General features: G+C 37.3%; 1 non-coding gene across 1 annotated transcript; it reads right to left on the bottom strand.

Moving 5' to 3' along the window:
* Nucleotides 1-15021: 15021 nt before the first annotated feature.
* LOC115522582 lies at nucleotides 15022-15130 on the bottom strand. Its single transcript, XR_003971481.1, has one exon. It is a non-coding gene; the product is annotated as a U6 spliceosomal RNA (small nuclear RNA).
* Between the last annotated feature and the right edge of the window lie 3619 nt (nucleotides 15131-18749).

Raw genomic sequence — 18749 nt, 5'->3', positions numbered from 1 at the left:
CAACACTGAATCAGAACTCAGGAGGTCTGATGTACAGTCTTGGTATAAATCAGGGCTCTCCAGAGATAGAGAGAGACAGAAATAGAGGGAGAGAGAGAGAGAGAGAGATTTATTATGAGAAATTGTCTCATGTGATTACAGAAGCTGGAAAGTCCTAAGATTGGCAGTCAACAAGTGGAGACCCAGGAAGGAGAGCCCTTGTTGCAGTTCCAGTCTGATTCCAAAGGCCTGAGAACCAGGAGAGCTGATTATGGATATTCTAGTTCAAGGGCAGAAGGAGACCAATGTCCCAGTTCATCAGGCAGGCAAACAAAATTCCCTATGAACCTTTTGTTTCTATTCAGTTGGTTTGGTCTTCAGTTGATTGGGGGAATCCATGTGCACTGAGAATGAAAATCTGCTTTATTCAGACTATCGATTCAAATGTTAATCTCATCCAGAAAACTCTCACAGACACCCCAGAATAATGTTTGACCAAATTATTATTGGCCGTTGACACATGAAATTAACCATCACAGTTTCTAAACTACACAGAGTGCTAGTTGCTATAACAACTCCAAAAATTCAGTGGCCTACAGAATAAAGTTTATTTATTGGTTTAAGTGGGTTCAGGTTGCTGCCTTCACAGGTGATTAAGATATCTCTGCTCCTAAATGACATATCGGACAAAGGGCTAGTATCTAAAATCTATAAAGAGCTCACCAAACTCCACACCCGAAAAACAAATAACCCAGTGAAGAAATGGGCAGAAAACATGAATAGACACTTCTCTAAAGAAGACATCCAGATGGCCAACAGGCACATGAAAAGATGTTCAGCGTCGCTCCTTATCAGGGAAATACAAATCAAAACCACACTCAGGTATCACCTCACGCCAGTCAGAGTGGCCAAAATGAACAAATCAGGAGACTATAGATGCTGGAGAGGATGTGGAGAAACGGGAACCCTCTTGCACTGTTGGTGGGAATGCAAATTGGTGCAGCCGCTCTGGAAAGCAGTGTGGAGGTTCCTCAGAAAATTAAAAATAGACCTACCCTATGACCCAGCAATAGCACTGCTAGGAATTTATCCAAGGGATACAGGAGTACTGATGCATAGGGGCACTTGTACCCCAATGTTCATAGCAGCACTCTCAACAATAGCCAAATTATGGAAAGAGCCTAAATGTCCATCAACTGATGAATGGATAAAGAAATTGTGGTATATATACACAATGGAGTACTATGTGGCAATGAGAAAAAATGAAATATGGCCCTTTGTAGCAACGTGGATGGAACTGGAGAGTGTAATGCTAAGTGAAATAAGCCATACAGAGAAAGACAGATACCATATGGTTTCACTCTTATGTGGATCCTGAGAAACTTAACAGGAACCCATGGGGGAGGGGAAGGAAAAAAAAAAAAAAAGAGGTTAGAGTGGGAGAGAGCCAAAGCATAAGAGACTGTTAAAAACTGAGAACAAACTGAGGGTTGATGGGGGGTAGGAGGGAGGGGAGGGTGGGTGATGGGTATTGAGGAGGGCACCTTTTGGGATGAGCACTGGGTGTTGTATGGAAACCAATTTGTCAATAAATTTCATAAAAAAAAAAAAGATATCTCTGCTCCTATCTGTGGCTATCTAGTGGTGCTGCCATCTTCTAAGGATTTCTTGGAGTCTTCTGCTGGATTATCTGCATTTAGCTGGCTGATGATAAAGCTAGAAAGTGTTTAGAAGATCATATGGGAATTTTATGAAGACAGACTGGGGGGCACCTGTTTGGCTCAGTCAGTTATGTGTCTGACTCTTGGTTTTGGCTCAGGTCATCATCTCACAGTTCGTGAGTTCTAGCCTCATGTCGGACTCTGTACTGATAGTGCGGAGCCTGCTTGGAATTCTCTCTCTCTCTCTCTCTCTCTCTCTCTCTCTCTCTCTCTCTCTCCCCACCCCTCCCTTGCTCATGCTCTCTCTGTGTCTCAAAACAAATAGGTAAACTTAAAAAAAAATACAGACTGGGCAATGGGACAGGTCACTCCTGTTTGTATTCCATTTGCCAGAGCACCAACGTATGATCCCAATCTAACTGCAAAGGAGACTGGAAAATATAATCTCCCTTTGTGTCAAGGAAGAGAAAACGGGACTATTGAGCATCCAGCCAGTCTGTGCTGGGGCCCTAACTAGCTTTTAAATCTGGGCTTATCTCCTCTCTGAGCCTGTTTCCTTCTTTGTAATGTGAGGAGGATGGACGAAGTGCTCTCTAAGGGACTTTCCAGCTCTGACCATCTACGTTCTATAAATCTATCAAAGTTCTGGCTGGGCCCTGAAAACACCCAGCTTGGAGGGGATCTCTGACAGTCCAAGAGGGAAGAACAGTGATCAGTATTTCTCCAAGGATTTTCTAGTCTACACCTGCAGCCTCTGGGAAGTTTATTCACTGCCTGAAGTTCCCAAAGATCAAGACAACTACCTCTCACAGGGTGCAGCCTTACCCTAGGTCATGGTACCATTTTACCAGGTGTGTGTGCAAATATTAATGTGGCCATGAAACTTCCTCCTCATCCCCTCTTTTTCCAGTTCTCATGGTGTGAAAATTGATGATCCATGGGCTTCTTCCCTAAGATTCTAGAGTACCCAGCCCTAGATAGTCTAGAAGAGGGTTTCACAAAAGGCTGAGCTATGTCAGAGTGATTATGTTCACAAGTTTTCTTCTTTTCTGCATTTTCTGATGATTTGCAATTTGTTTGTTTTCTTATTTATTACCTGACTCCCCATTAGATTTTAGACTCTACAAAGTCAGAGATCATGTCTGCTTTATTTACTGTTGCATCCTCAGGACCTACACAAAATGCCTAGCATATAGTAATAATATAATGTTTTGAATGAATAAATATTACTTAAAAATTGTTGAAGTTTTAGTCTAAGTTCAGGGCAATAGAATTTCTTGGGGGAAGTATGTTAGTAATACATTCGTATATTTAACTACCGAGTAATGTTTTAATCTTACCTGAGTCTACTGTTGACACTAGGAATTTTGGAATAACAAGCAAGAGGCCAATAACAGACTCTCCCTCATGGTTTAACCTAAGCTTAGGGGCCCAGAAAGGTTAACACAGAGAGTGCAAGTACTGTTTCTCCAGGCCACAGGGCATCTGCTGTCAGCATGCAGATGAGCTGTACTTTCTCCACATTATCATAGTAGACTATGTGCCAAACTATGCCTAAGTGGCATGATGGTCAGTTTCAGAGTATGAGCAGCCATTTTTTAACTAGAGAGTGTAGCGGTCTTTTTTTAGTTCCATGTGGTATAGGAATTAGCTTTACTCCTTATTTGTGCATCAGATACAATCTGGACATCCTGAAGCTCTTTTTGTCCCTGAAAAAAAAGTGTGATTGATGTCTCCTCCTTAGCTTATGCTTTCAGTTTCACTGTCATCATTATCTCTTTGAAAAATCTGGTTTCTTTTACTCATCACCCACCCTACAAATTAAACACAATTTGTAAGATAAATCTACAGCCAAAAAAAAAAAAAAAAAGGAGTAAGAAAATCCTATCACATATGTCAAGAGCCTGGTATAGAGAAGGCCCTCAATAATAGCCCTGCTACCATTAATGTTTTTTTTATCATCATTGACATCTTCTAATATTAGTAACTGCCACTTACTAAGAATTACTCTGCTAAGAACCGTAAATTCTCTGCATAGATTTTCTCATTTAATCCTATGAAGTATTATATTGGCCGAGGCTGTTAAAAGACACAGAACCAGGCAACCTGGCTCTCAGTGCTGATCTCAGATGATTTGCACCCTTCTCTGGAACCAGCTGATGTCATTGATTGGTTTTATTTCTTAATTAGATCATGACAAATTTTTATTATGTAAATCCTGATATTCCTACTTACTAAATCAATTTACTAAATCACAAACATTCAATTTGTAGAAATATATTTCTTCTTTCAAACAATTCACAAGGATATTTAAGATATTAGCCACTCATTGCTGAGGGCTGCAATTTATGGACATCTTTCCCAAGCCTGAAACTATTGTACTGCCTGGTGCCCTTTGATACTATCACCCAAGTTATTTCCGTCTGCCTGATGGACACCAGGCTTCTCTGTGTCCCTGAATAAGTACAATTGTATCAGACACCTGATCCAGCCTTTACTGATGTTCAGAGTAAAGCTATACTCTCTTTGTTCACAGACTTACTGATTCTAAAATCAGAAATGCAAATATGTTTTCTGGCAGCACTTGGGAAGTGGGATTACACGTATCATCTTTGATTGCAGATAGAATCTCCCTGCAGATATTGATTATTCTCTTTTTATTGCTGTGGAACTCACTGAGCAATTTCCAGTTCACTTAAACATTTTTATTATGTAACATTTGTTATATAAATAAGAATATATGTAGTGAAATTAGAAGTTGTGAGTGTAATAATAAAATTGAACAACCATGATCCCAGCCCAAGTTTAAAAACCACAATTTTATCAATACCATTGACTCTACCTGTATACTCCTACTTTTGCACATTCCCCTCAGCATCATGCTTTCTTTTTTCTTTTTTTTTTTATTTATATAATTTTTGGGTAAGACTAGAAATACCTGAAACATTTTGTGACTTAAAAAAGAAAAATCAGCTCAGTTCTCTCCACAAACTTTGAAAAAATAAGCATGATCTCCATGGCAAGCACCCCCTCCCCAAACCCTTGCTTCCCGTACACTTAAATATAGGCTACAATTATTACTTCTCTATTTAGAGATTATTGTGGTTTCAGTTTTCATCGTGTCCTTGTGGGTTTCTTCTGTTTTGGTTGCCATTATAAATGTCTCTTTTATTCCCCCATGTGGTCACTTTCTTAAATACCTTGCTTAGCACGTCTTCAATGGAGTGTAGTTTGACAGCATGTATGCCAGCCTCAGGGACACTCAGATACTTTTGTTCCAATCCAAGTACAGAAAACATGCAATGACAAATTAGGCTCTGTGAATGTTGGGGGAGGGGAAGAGACACCCATCTCTTAAGTGCTGATACTGTGTCAAGTTTCTTCGCCAGTTTCTTCCCAATTCAAAATTCCTATTAGGTAGTTGTCATTATGTCTGTACTATAGATGAGTAAACTGAAACTCAGAGAGGTAGCTGCTCAGGGTCACACAGGTACTAAGTGTCGGAGTCAAGATTTGAAGCCAGGTCTTCTGTGGGTGTGATGGGTGAGGAGACAGTCCAGCCTCGTGAGAGTCAGCAGTCTCATGCCTAGATGTCTGCCCCCACCCCTTTTTCTTATGGACATGGTACTACCCACTACTCATTCACTTCACAGAGACTTTGTGGGGCTTAGTGAAACAATACTTTGGGGGTGCATTGGTGACTCAGTCCGTTAAGCATGCAACTCTCAGTTTTGGCTCAGGTCATGATCTCACAATTTCATGAGTTTGAGCCCCATTTGGAGCCTGCTTGGGATTCTCTCTCTCCCCCCATCTCTTTCTGCCCCATCCCTGCTTGTGCTGTCTTTCCTCAAATAATTAATAATAATAATAATAATAATAATACATTGGATTTCAAAGGATAGATACTGTAGCTGTCAAAAGCACCACTGTTTGGTGGTCAAGTAGTGAGTAGTGGACATTTACTTCTGGATCATCATTGTTTGTGGAGATCAGCAAAGTTGAACACCTCTAATTTAGACATGATCCCAAACCTCAGGCCACTCCTGGCCTCACCTATTTCTCTTTACCAAATCTGCTCGCATAGACTCTGACTTGTGTCTTTGCCCCTCTCCTACCCCAGTCTTCTCACAAAAATGAACAAAGATAGGACCCTAAGGAGGAAGACCCAGAAACAAGACTCCTAACCCACAAACTCAGTAATAAGCTTATAAAAGTTTTTTTCATTTAAATATATTTGACATACAACATTGTATAAATTTAAAGTGTACAACATGTTAATTTGACACATTTATATATTGTAATATGATTGCCATTGTAGTGATAATTAGTACTTCTGTCATGTTACATAATTATCCTTTTTTAGTAATTGGAATAATTAATCATAGGAATTTTAATAATTTTTAAAAGTGGTATAAATATTACATCAAAAAATATGAAAATAGGTTAATTCATCACAGAGTTTCAAAATGTAGCTAGTATAGAAACAACTCTTAAATACAGAATGATGGTCACAGCTTTGGGAGCATTTTACAAATGAAAAAGCTTGTATATAAGTGGCACCAATCAGTGTCATTCCTGACTCTCTTTGGCCAAGGAATCTGAATATCTAAAAATGATGATTCTTCTCCAACTTCTCTCTGCCTCTGGTATTGGACTGGTTTTCTTCAACAACCTACTGATTGGTCATGGCAACAAGAAACAGTGTTTGCGTGTTAGCATTCTGAAGGTGGTTTGGAGATTTACTCCCACTGAGTTGATAAACTTCCTCCTTCTTAACGGTTTTCTAGACTCCAATCCTAATCATTGCCTTCTTTCCAAATTCTCTGTGTATGTTGCTCAGGAAACAAAAGTGGTTGTAAACCACAGAGGTTGGTTCTCACCAACTGCTGGATTCAACCTGTAGAAAACTCGACAAAGTACAGTCAACCCATTAAGGACCCCAGCGCAACTCCAAAGTGAAGAAAGTGAACTCAGTTTGTATTGTGTAAATTGTACCCTGAACAGTCTCAGGAAGTATCACAGCTTCCTGATTGCAAACCCAGATAAAGTCTAAGGCCACAGCTGCTAAGGACAAAAGCCACCAACCCCCAAAATGAAGAAAAATGACATCTACGGGCTGCAGTTATGAGAAAGTCCCATTGGGTATGTCAGGGTCTAAAACAGAATTCAGATGAAAGAATTGGTTCTGTGTCTCACACAAATGAAGATTCACCTGGAGCTTTAGGGATATTATGGAAATAGGGAGATCTGAGAGTTCTGGCTTCTAATGTTATGAAGCAAGTTTCTGCATGACCATTTCACTGCAGAGCATTTTGAACCTGATGAAGCACTGTTTCAGAAATATAGGGTGAAATGATGGGAGGCTACGTATTGGGACATAAGTGGAAAATCTTATCCCTTAAAAATCTCTTCTCTGCTCAACCTGCTTTCACTGCCTGCTGTTAAATATAAAAGCTACTGTGTATTTTCAATATTAAGAGAAAAGACTCGGCAGCTTGAAAAGGAGATCAGAATTGATCGCAAAGAGCAGAGGTCAGGTTCCTTTGCTGACTACTTGTGTGACTTTGGATAATTTAACCTTCATTGTTTTATCTGTTAAATGGAAAGAATAAAGCTACTAGTAGGATTATTGTGAAGACTGGAGATTTTATGTGCAAAATGCCTGAACCAGAGTAGGCACTCAACATATAATAGTTGCTATGCTCTTATTGTTAACCAATGGCTCTGAAATTTATCACCTAGCATCCAATCGGAAAAATAATAGAGCTGGAAATTTCCATTTCTTGTAGTATTATGGATTAAATACTCTGAACAACCCTTCAGTTTGAAGAGAGCAACTAAAATTCTGGGTATAATATTTTTAAATAATTGTAAATACATCCAAAGTAAAGAATTTGTTGATTTCAAAACCAGTAATGAAAGTAGGAAATCTGGTCAGGAAACAAGTGCCCAGCCAGCTATCACTCTGAACGTTTTTTCAAACTCTAGGGAGTCTTTCCTCCTCGACAGCTGTATGAATCACAGCACGGCACCAGGAGTTACAAGTTAGCTGACCAAGGTGGAGAAACAAATAGGAAAGCCACCTTATCACACCCTCAGTGCAAGGCTGAATAAGAAATCACACTGCACAAGAGATAATGAAGAAATGCCTATTTTCACCTTGGTGCTGGTGGATAAGACAGAATTCTTCCTTGAGAATTCATAAACCTAGTTGGTCCTCACATGTGTTTTCTGTCAGGATTCACTTGGATTTTAAGTTAAAATTTTAATTTAACTATAGTCCCACATTGGTAGCACCCCAGGAAACTGATAGAAACAAAAGCAAATTTCTCAGGAGGAATGTAACTTTAGTTCATATCTCAAAAGAATTCCTACTGGTTGGTTCCAATGAAAATGGACAGCTTATATGTTTTTAAAAATCACAAAATATACAATGGAAACAAGACACCATGAATGAGAACCATCAAAGCAAATTTCAGCAAATATAGACCCACAAATATTTCAGATGTTGGAATTGACACAAAATAGATTTCCTAAATCTATGTTTAATATATTTAAAGAAATTAAATGAATATTTGAAATTATGAGCAGAGAAAAATGACAATAAAGAATGACCAAGCATATTTGAAAGCAAATAGAGCTTCCAGAAATAAAAAGGGAATAAAGGACAAATGAGAGAAATAGAAAACAAATAGCAAGATGTTAGACTCAAACCTAACCATATCAGTAATTCCATTATATGTAAAGATGAATGATTTAAACTAGTATTGTTCAATACTGAAGCTCCTAGCCACATGTGGCTATTGGGCACTTGAAATTTGGCTAGTGTGCCTGAAGAATTGATTTTTTAATTTTAATTAATTTTAGTTAATTTAAATAGGGATATGTGGCTAGTGGCTACTGTATTGGGCAGCACAGTTCCAAAGATCCCAATTAAAAAAAAAATCCCAGCAGCTCTTCCTGCCCATGGGTCCTGTCCCCATGCTTTAATAAAATCACCTTTTTGCACATCTTCAAGAATTCCTTCTTGGTCATTGGCTCCGGAATCCACGAGCCCCACCAACACCCCAGAACTTCATCATATGGAGCTGCCCTGCCAGCACTGACCAGCTTTTCTCTAAACTCCGTTTTACATTAGAAAGGAACTTTCCTGTATAGATAGTCTACTTTCTTAAAAAAAAAAAAATCCCAATTAAAAGTCAGACATTATCTGAGTGGATAGAAAAAACAAGATCTAATTATATGCTGTGCACACACACACACACACACACACACACATACACACACAATCTATTTTAAATATAGAACCAAACAGGTTAAAAGTAAAAGAATGAAAGGAGATATACCATGATAACACTAATTAAAAGAAAGCTGGAGTGCCTATTTTAATATCAGACAACACAGATTTCAAAGCAAAAATATTATCAGAGATAAAGAGTGATGTTTCTTACAGATAAAGGAGACAGTTTCTCAAGAAAATGCCACAATCATAAATATTATGCAACTAAAAATAATGCTTCAAAATACATGAAGCAAAACTGCAAGGAAAAAAATAGATAAATCCACAATTACAGTCAGAGTCAACCCTACTCTCTCAATAATTGGTAGACTAGACATAAGCAACACTATCAAAAAACTTGTTCCAATTGACAAATATAGAACATTACATCCAACAACAGAAGAATAAGCATTTTTTTGAAGTACACACAACATATATATTTTTTAAGTAAAAAAAATATTTGCCATATGAGACATAGAAGTAGTACTAATATATTTAAAGTGAGTCAAATTATACAAAGTTTATTTCCGGTCATAATGAAATTAAATAACTCAATAACAGAGGGACACTTGGGTGGGTCAGTTGGTTAAGTGTTCAACTCTTGATCTCGGCTCAGGTCATGATCTTATAGTCGTGAGACTGAGCCCCACATCAGGCTCATGCTGAGCATGGAGTCTGTTCAAGATTTTCTCTCTGTCTCTCTCTCCTTCTGCCTCTCTCTTTCCCCATCAAAAAAAAAAAATAATAATGACAGAAAGATATCTCGAAATATCCAAATATTTAGAAACTAATATCATACAAGTCAGAGAAATTAAAAGGGGAGTTAGAAAGTATTTTGAACTGATAATGAAAATACAACATATTAAAATATCTGGAATTCAATAAAGCAGTGCTTAGTAGGAAATCTATAGCACTGAATACCTATATTAGAAAAGAAGAAAAATTTTAAGTCAATAACAGCAGTTTCCACCTTAAACAACTAGAAAAGATACAAATTATACCTAAAGTAAGCAGAATAAAGGTCATAATGAAGACAAGAGCAGAAACTAATGAAATGGAAAACAGAAAAAATAAACTTCTAGCCACACTAAGCAGGAATAAAAGAAGACACAAGTTGCCAAATCAAGAATGAGAGAGGTGGTATCATTACAGATTCTATAGATATGAATAAATTATGAATAATTCATGCCAATAAATTAAAAAACTTAGAAGTGGACAAATTCCTTGAAAGACACAAACTACCAAAGCTCACTCAAGAAATAGGTGATTTGAATTAGCTCTATTTCTACTTAGGAAATTGAACTTAAGTCTTTCCAAAAGAAAACACTACTTGTGACTGGTGTCACTGATAAATTTTACCCAACATTTATGGAAGAAATAATACAAATTTTATAAAAACTCTTCCAGACAAGTGACTACTTCTCATAACATTCTATGAAGCTTGCGTTATTTTGATACTCAAACCAAAGAAAACATTATAAGGAAACCACTGACCAATATTCCTCATGAACATAGATGTAAGAATTCTAACAGTTTTAGCCAATCAAATCCAACAATACATAAAAAGGATAATATATCATAACCAGGAGAGTTTTATTCCAAGAATACAAGCTTGGTTTAACATTTTATTTTTTTAATGTTTATTTATTTATTTTGAGAGAGAGACAGAGGGATAGAGAGAAAGAATCCTAAGCAGACTATGAACTGTCAGCATAGAGCCTGATGCAGGGCTTGAACTCAGGAGCCATGAGATCACGACTTGAGCAGAAATCAAGAGTCAGACGCATAACCCACGGAGCTACCCAGGCACCTTGATATGGTGAATTACATTAGTTAACTTTAAAATGTTAAACCATTTCGTGAGTTCAAGGCCCACATCAGCTCCATGCTAGCAGTGGGGAGCCTGTTTAAGATTCCCTCTCTCTCTCTCTCTGCCCCTGCCCTGCTTGCTCTCGCTCTCTAAAATAAATAAATAAACTTAAAATTTTCTTTCACCATATTGATGGGCTAAAAAATAGAAAAACTGTATGTTTATTTCAATAGGTGCAGAAAAAGCATTTGACAAAATTCAACTATTTCTGCTAAAAAGTTTTAGCAAACTGGTTATAGAAGAGAACTTCCTCAACCTAATAAAGGACATCTATAAAAAATCTACAGCTAACATACTTAATAATGAAAAACCGAATTCTTTCCCCCTGAGATCAAGTACAAAGCAAACATGCTTGGTCTTACCACTTCTATTCAACATTGTAGTGGAATTTCTAGCCAGTATGCAAGTCAAGAAAAACAAATTAAAGGTAAATGGATTAGTAAAGAGGAAAAAAAAAAAACTGTGTTTGTTGACATCATGATTATCTTTGTAGATAATCCCATGGACCCTACAAAAAGAACTTACTAGAACTTACATGTGAGTTGAGCACATTTTCAGGATACATGATCATAGTGCAAAACTCAGTTGTATTTCTATATACAGTTGACCCTTGATAATATGGGGGGGGGGGCACTGACCCCCCCATGCAGTCAAAAATCTGCATGTAACTTTTGACTATCCCACAACTTAGCTACTAATAGCCTATTGTTGACTAGAAGCCTTACCAATAACATAAACAGTTGATAAACATATATTTTATATGTTATATGTATTATGTACTGGATCCTTACAATAAAGTAAGCCAGAGAAAGGAAATTGTTAGGGGAAAAAAAAATACAGTACTGTACTGTACTGTAAAAAAATCCATGTATAAGTGGACCTACATGGTTCAAATCTGTGATTGTTTAAGGATCAACTATACAAGCAATAAAGAGTTAGAAATTAAAATTACAAGAACAATACCACTTTCAACAGCATAAAAATAAGAAATAGGAATAAATTTGAAAAAAAAAATACAGTAACTATACCATGATGACTACAGGACATTGGTGAAAGAGATTAAAGAAGACCTAAAAAGATGGAGAGATAAATATATCATGTTCATGGATCAGAATACTAGAGATTATTAAAATACCAATCCTCCCCAAATTGATTTAAAGTTTTAATACTATCCCAGTCAAAATCCCAACAGACTTTTTTTTGATAAATTGACCAAAGGATTCTGAAATCTATATAGAAATGAAAAGGACCTAGAATAACTAAAACAACTTTGAAAATAAGACAAACAAAAATAAAAATAAAGCTTCAGTACTTATACTATTGGATTTCAAAACTTAGTAAAAAACAACAATTAGAAAAAAAAACTGCAACAATTAGGACACTCTGGTATTGGTGTAAAGTTAGGCAAATTAATCAACATAATATAACAGAGTCAAGAAAGAGACTCAGGCATATAAGGTTAATTGATTTTCAACAAAGGTACCAGAGTAATTCAATGGGGGAGAGGTAGAGGAGAGGAGAATAATTTTTTCAACAAAAGGTATTGGAAAAATTGAGTAGCCATATGGAAAAATATCAACTTTGATTCTGCATCCCATCATATAAAAAATAATATATCATTGACTAAAACATAGATTTAAAACTATGAAATTTCTACATAAAATTATATAAGATAGGGGTACCTGGGTGGCTCAGTCGGTTGAGCATCCAACTCTTGATTTTGGCTCAGGTCATGATACCAGGGTCAAGCCCGCGTGTTGGGCTCTGCATTAAGCATGGAGCCTGCTTAAGATTCTCTCTCTCTCTCTCTCTCTCTCTCTCTCTCTCTCTCTCTCTCCCCCCCCCCACTCTCTGCTCGCACACACTCTAAAATTATATGTATATACATATATATAATATATATATATTATATATATATGACAATCCTATTTGAATTTGTCAAATATTTTAAAAAATATGACATAAAAATCATGACTCTAATAGAAAACATCAATAAATTAGATTTCATCAAAATTAAAAGCTTTAGCTCTTCAAGGAACACAATTTAAAAAATGCAAAGGCAAGCTATAGACTGTCAAAAAGATATTTGCAAGATATACATATATCTGACAAAATTCTTGTATCTAGAATATGTAGAGAATTATTATAATTCAGTAAGAAAGGGACAACCCAATTTAAAAATAGGCAAAACATTTAAACAGACATTTCACTAAAGAAGATATACAGATAGCAAATAAGCACAGGAAAAGATGTTCAATGTCATTAGTCATTAGAGAAATGCTAATTAAAACCATAACGTGATATAACTACATATCTAATAGAAAGAAACCTCATAATACCACACTGGCCGGGATGTAGACAACTGGAACTCTCATTCACCGCTGATGAAAATGTAAAATGACGCAACCGCTTCAGAAAACTCTTTGGCAGTGTCTTAAAAAAAAAAAAGGCTAAACATATGCCTACCATATAATTCAGCTATTCCATTACTAAATATTTACCTAAGAAAAATGAAAGCACATGTCCCTAACAAGACGTACATGATTGTTTGTGGCAACTTTATTTGCAATGGCTAAGAACTGGACATGTCCAATGGTAAGTGACAAGATAAAAACTATGGCATATCCATACAATGGAGTACTATTCAGCAATAAAAATAAATGAACTATATATAGATTTAACAATGTTCATGGATAAACTTCATAATAATTTTATTGAGTGAAGGAAATCAGACCAAAAAAAAAAAAAAAAAAACAAACAGGAGCCATACTATATAATTCCATATGTATAAAATTCCAAAAAATTCAAATTAATCTATAATGATAGAAAGTGAACTAATGGTTGATTGATAAAGGGTAGTGGTAGGGAAGGACTGGAGAAAACAGTACAAAAAGACATTAGGAGAGATGCCTGGCTGGTTCAGTCGGTGGAGTGTGTGACACTTGATCTCAGAGTTACAAGTTTGAGTCCCACATTGGGTGTAGAGATTACTTAAAAAAGAAAATCTTTAAAAAATTGAATTTACTTTTTAAAAAAAATTTTAAAAATTTATTTGAGAGAGACAGAGATAGCACAAGTGGGGAAAGGGCAGAGAGAAAGGGACAGAGAATCTCAAGCAGCCTCAGTACTGCCAGCGCAGAGCTCGATGTGGGGCTCAAACTCATGAAACAATGAGATCATGACCTGAGCTGAAACCGAGAGTCGGACTCTTAACCGACTGAGCCATCCAGGCACCCCGAAAATCTTTAAAAAAATTTAAAAAGACATGAGTAAACTTTGAGGGGTAAAGGATTTGTTCATTATATTAGTTGTGGTGACGGTTTTATGAGTTTATGCACATGTCAGAATTTATCAAAGTGTACACTTTGAATATGTGCTGTTTATTGTATGTTGATTATGGCTCAGTAAAGTTGTACAAAAATACCTCAGCAGAATACAAATGAATCTATGAAAGACAGAGAGACAGAGAGAAAGAGAAAGAGAGAGATCTTAAAGCAAAGAGAAAAGAAAACCATCTATAAAAAAGGGCAATTAGACTGACAGTTCACTTTATAAGAGCAACTAAGGAAGAGAATACAGTGTAAGAATTTCTTCAATATGTTAAGAGAAAATAGCTGTCGACCTTGGAATTCCACATTCAATGAAGCTATATTTCAAGAAAATAATTACATAAAGAATATTGTTTCCAGGCAAACAAAACCAATAAAACTTCTCCTCCCCTTCAATAACTGGAGAACATGCATTACCCAAAAACAATCACTAAATGAAATCATAAAAGATGTACTTTCACAGAATAAGAAAAAATGAAAAGCCTGAGATGTAAGAAAAAAACATTGAACAAAAACATTTTGGTAAATATGAGGGCATATCTCAGCAAACATTGACTATGGAAAAACATGTCACAACATACTCTTAATTTTGTGGGGAGGGGATAGACCAGAATTAAAATACTAGGCTTATACGTGAATTAAAATCATCCTTCATTATTTAGGAGTAAGGTAAAGATATTAACTTCAGACTTTTTGTTAAATCAGCATGCTAAGCCAGCTAGTTTATAAATAATAAACACAAGCACACACACTTTCCAACCAATTACAGAAATCAAATTAGAGAAAGAAAAATCAAGAGAAGGCAAAGCAAGAAAGAGGGGAAAAAGTAACAGTCATAGGATCTAGAAGATTCAGAACAGCATCTGGCATGTTATCCTTATTCGTTTATTGTATGATAATTTATTATTACTATAACTTATTTCTACTTTACGTGTCATTTTTGCACAGGGACCGTACTTAATCTTCTCTGTATTGTTCTAATTTTTAGTATATGTGCTACCAAAGCAAGCACAACTGTTGCTTCTATTCTGATAAATCTATCTGGAGCATTCAAGACAAAGACTCTTTAACAGACAAGTTCTGCTAATGCTGATGGTTCCCTGATGACAACAAGCTGTTAATGCTAATTAAAAGACAGGCAGTAATCTGGAGGAATTAAGAAGCTCTGTTACTCACAAGGCCTTGGGCCAGTCACTTTACACTCTGGCCTTAGTTTCCTCATCTGTAGAATGAGGAGTCGGAGGGTGCTGGAGGAGAGGTTCAAATTGGATGTTTTTTTTTATTTTTAAATCCTCATTGACCAAAAGAAAGAGGAAATCTCCTGACTCCGGCCAAAAACCAAACACGTTCAGAAACGGTTTATTTGAGTGAGTGGCCATCTCGCCACAGGCACTCACAGTAAGTTTGGTCCCCTACCAGATAGGAAGTGGTGGCTCTTCTTGCTCATATCAGAGCCTGACAAGCTTGGAGGCCACTGAAGATGGTCAGAGCAAAGCCTCCACTCAGAGGAGATGTGTTAAAGACACCCTTCCCAGCCAGAGTGGAAGGAATTACAGAGGCTCTCAGAAAAGGTGGCAGGCTCAGAGTTCTGCACCAACACACTGGAGTTGGGCTGCAGACAGTATGTAGCTATCAAACAAAGCCACTCTCCGTCCCCCAGTTACACAAGGACTTTTCAAATACACCCCTCTCAGCTGAAAATCTTGAATATTAAACTTCTTGAATCTCCCTACCTGTCATCATTCTAATTCACAAATGTGAACGCCCATGCTTCATGCATTTTACATACATGTGATACACTAATGCCCTCCAGATCTATGTATTGCAGAGGGAACTCAGGTATGGAAGGTAACCGGCTCAACTTCCAAAGATAAACCTGGTAGGTGTGATAGCTGCTGAGAGAGGAGGGCTCTCTGCCTCTTGAGAAATCCCTTTGAATTTGGGTGTGGTGTGAGTCCTTCGGTTCCCAAGTATAGTTTTATCTAATCTGCCTTGAAACTGCTCCGCTGATGAACTGTTTTATCAATAAAAAACTGCTGAACTAAAGCTTCTCCTCTGCAGCTCTTAAAAATGGGGTCTGCCCTGTCAGAAAGCAATGTCATAAGCAAAAGGATATGTATACAAGGACGTACACGAGAGCATTGTTTAAAACTGTGGAATATCAGTAAAAATCCATCAGCAAAGTCGTGGGTACATCCATAATATCATAATGCTAGGGATTTGACTTGTTGCAAAGAAAGTCACTGAGTGACATATAAACTATGATCCCATTCTGGAAAAATCAATAGTAACAAAAATAATGTTAGCAAATGCAGGGAAAAAATGGAGGCACATGTGCCAAAATGTTAACAATGATTATTTAGGGATGGGGGGAAGTGGGATGGAATCTGGGGAGATTTCACTATATGTGTTATATCTGCAACTTTAAATTTTGTATAATGTTGTATTCCTTTTGGGTCAGAAGGAAAGGAAGAAGGAAGGGAGGAAGGGAGGGAGGAGGTAGGAAGGAAGGAAGGAAAGAAGGGAGGGAGGGAAGAAAGAAGGAAGGAAGGGAGGGAGGAAGGAAGGGTAAAAGGCAGTGCTAGAAACATTTTTCCATTCCCTGCCCCCCTGTTCTTGACGTTGTACTCTCTCATTAGCCAAAGTAAGGTTTTGATACCCAGTTGCGTTCATGGTCAAATGCTTTTTATTCAAGACAGAGACCTTTTCTTTCCACAGCTGCAGATTTTTTCCTACAGCCTGCAATAGCAGCTTATTGCCTCCAATCATTTGTAATGGTTGTGTTCTCAACAGGACATGTTGTACATGTAGGCATTTATATATTAAAATACTTGAGGGCTGCCTGGGTGGCTCAGTCGGTTGAGCGACCGACTTTGGCTCAGGTCATGATCTCATGGTTTGTGAGTTCAAGCCCCGCATTGGGCTCTGTGGTGATAGCTCAGAGCCTGGAGCCTGCTTCTGATTCTCTCTCCCTCTTTCTCTGCCCCTCCCCCACTCATGCTCTGTCTCTCTCTGTCTCAGAAATAAATAAACATTAAAAAAATTTTTGGGGGGGGTGCCAGGGTGGCTCAGTCGGTTAAGCGGCCGACTTCGGCTCAGGTCATGATCTCGCGGTCCATGAGTTCGAGCCCCACGTCGGGCTCTGTGCTGCCAGCTCAGAGCCTGGAGCCTGTGTCAGATTCTGTGTCTCCCTCTCTCTGACCCTCCCCATTCATGCTCTGTCTCTCTCTGTCTCAAAAATAAATAAACGTTAAAAAAAATTAAAAAAATAAAAATAAAAATAATTTTTTTTTAAATACTTGAGGTAGCTCACTGTGATATTTGAGCACTAAATCTGAAATTTATTTATATATTATTTTTGGTTAAATTGATAAATCAGGTTACTTTTCTATTTTAGAGTTTAAATTTTTAAAAAGTACTCAATATGTTAAGATGTTTATTGCAACAGAAAGAATTGAGAATTTCAGTGTTGAGATTAAAATCTCTTATAGACTACCTGTTCAAGTTTAAGGTTTCTATGGTTCTTTAAATTTTAAACATGTCTACCTGCATACAACTAGAAAAGTTGACCCCAAATATTGCCTCAGTTTTCTGGATGTTACTAAGTAGTGTATGTCCTTTTACTTTATGTCTTTAGACCCAGCCTAACAAAACTTGACATATTTTCATAGGTTTTTTTGTCTTGCAATTTATTTCATTCATTCTACTCTATAAACATCTATAATTATCACTGGATTAAAAACAATAGCTCACATTTAATAGGTATTTTCTACTTTCTAGTAGTTAATACCAACTAACATTTCGTTCCCATTTATTACCAGCTGCTCTTTAACTAAATGTCTTCTTTTAGCCTGGCACTGGGGAGGATACAAAGGTGACCTGGACCCTGAAAATATATGAACAATCCAAACATGGTTCTGTGCTCAAAACGAGATACTAGGTTAAAAGATACTAGGCTCAAAAGCTACTAGGTTATGTAATTCCTAGACTGAATCAAGGAAGCTTCCTGAGGTTGTTGGCATTATATGTGAGTCTTTAATAGGATTTGGTCATCTGGAAATAAAGGAGAAGGGACAGTCCAGATGAAGGCAGAAAGGCAGAAATAGGAATGTGCAGGGCTTGTGCTGGTTCCTGGGTCTATTGGGGCTAAAGCACATGGTGCATGAAGGAAAGACACAGGAAAGAAAGCTTAAGGGGCAGATGCAAAGAATGTTCCAATTATAAGGACCAGTGAATCATTTATCCCAACACCTTAATTTTATGGATGAAGGCACTAAGGCAGACAGAGAAGGGAAGTACCCTCAGTTATTCAGTAGTGGGGATGGAATTAGATTTCAAGCTCTCTTGGATCCCACAACTGAGCTTCCGTTAGGCTGGGACAGATCAAGGAGTGCCTAGAATGCCAGGCTAGAGCCAGGTGGTCACCTCAATGCAGAAGGAGCCACTGAAACCCCCATGGGTGAGTGCGGGTCATTTGTAGGGTTAGGGTGAGAGATAGGGTTAGGTGTAGCAAAGGTGAGGCAGAGACTAAGATAATTTGAAGGCTTCTAGGCTAAGTGACTGGGAAGTCAGGAATTATATTTTAATAAATGGTTTCTGTTAACACACAGAATCCAATCTAGAAAAAAAAA

The sequence above is a fragment of the Lynx canadensis genome, chromosome C1, assembly GCF_007474595.2.
Source record: "Lynx canadensis isolate LIC74 chromosome C1, mLynCan4.pri.v2, whole genome shotgun sequence".
NCBI classification, from domain to species: domain Eukaryota; kingdom Metazoa; phylum Chordata; class Mammalia; order Carnivora; family Felidae; genus Lynx; species Lynx canadensis.
This window is presented reverse-complemented; position numbering and strand designations above follow the sequence as displayed.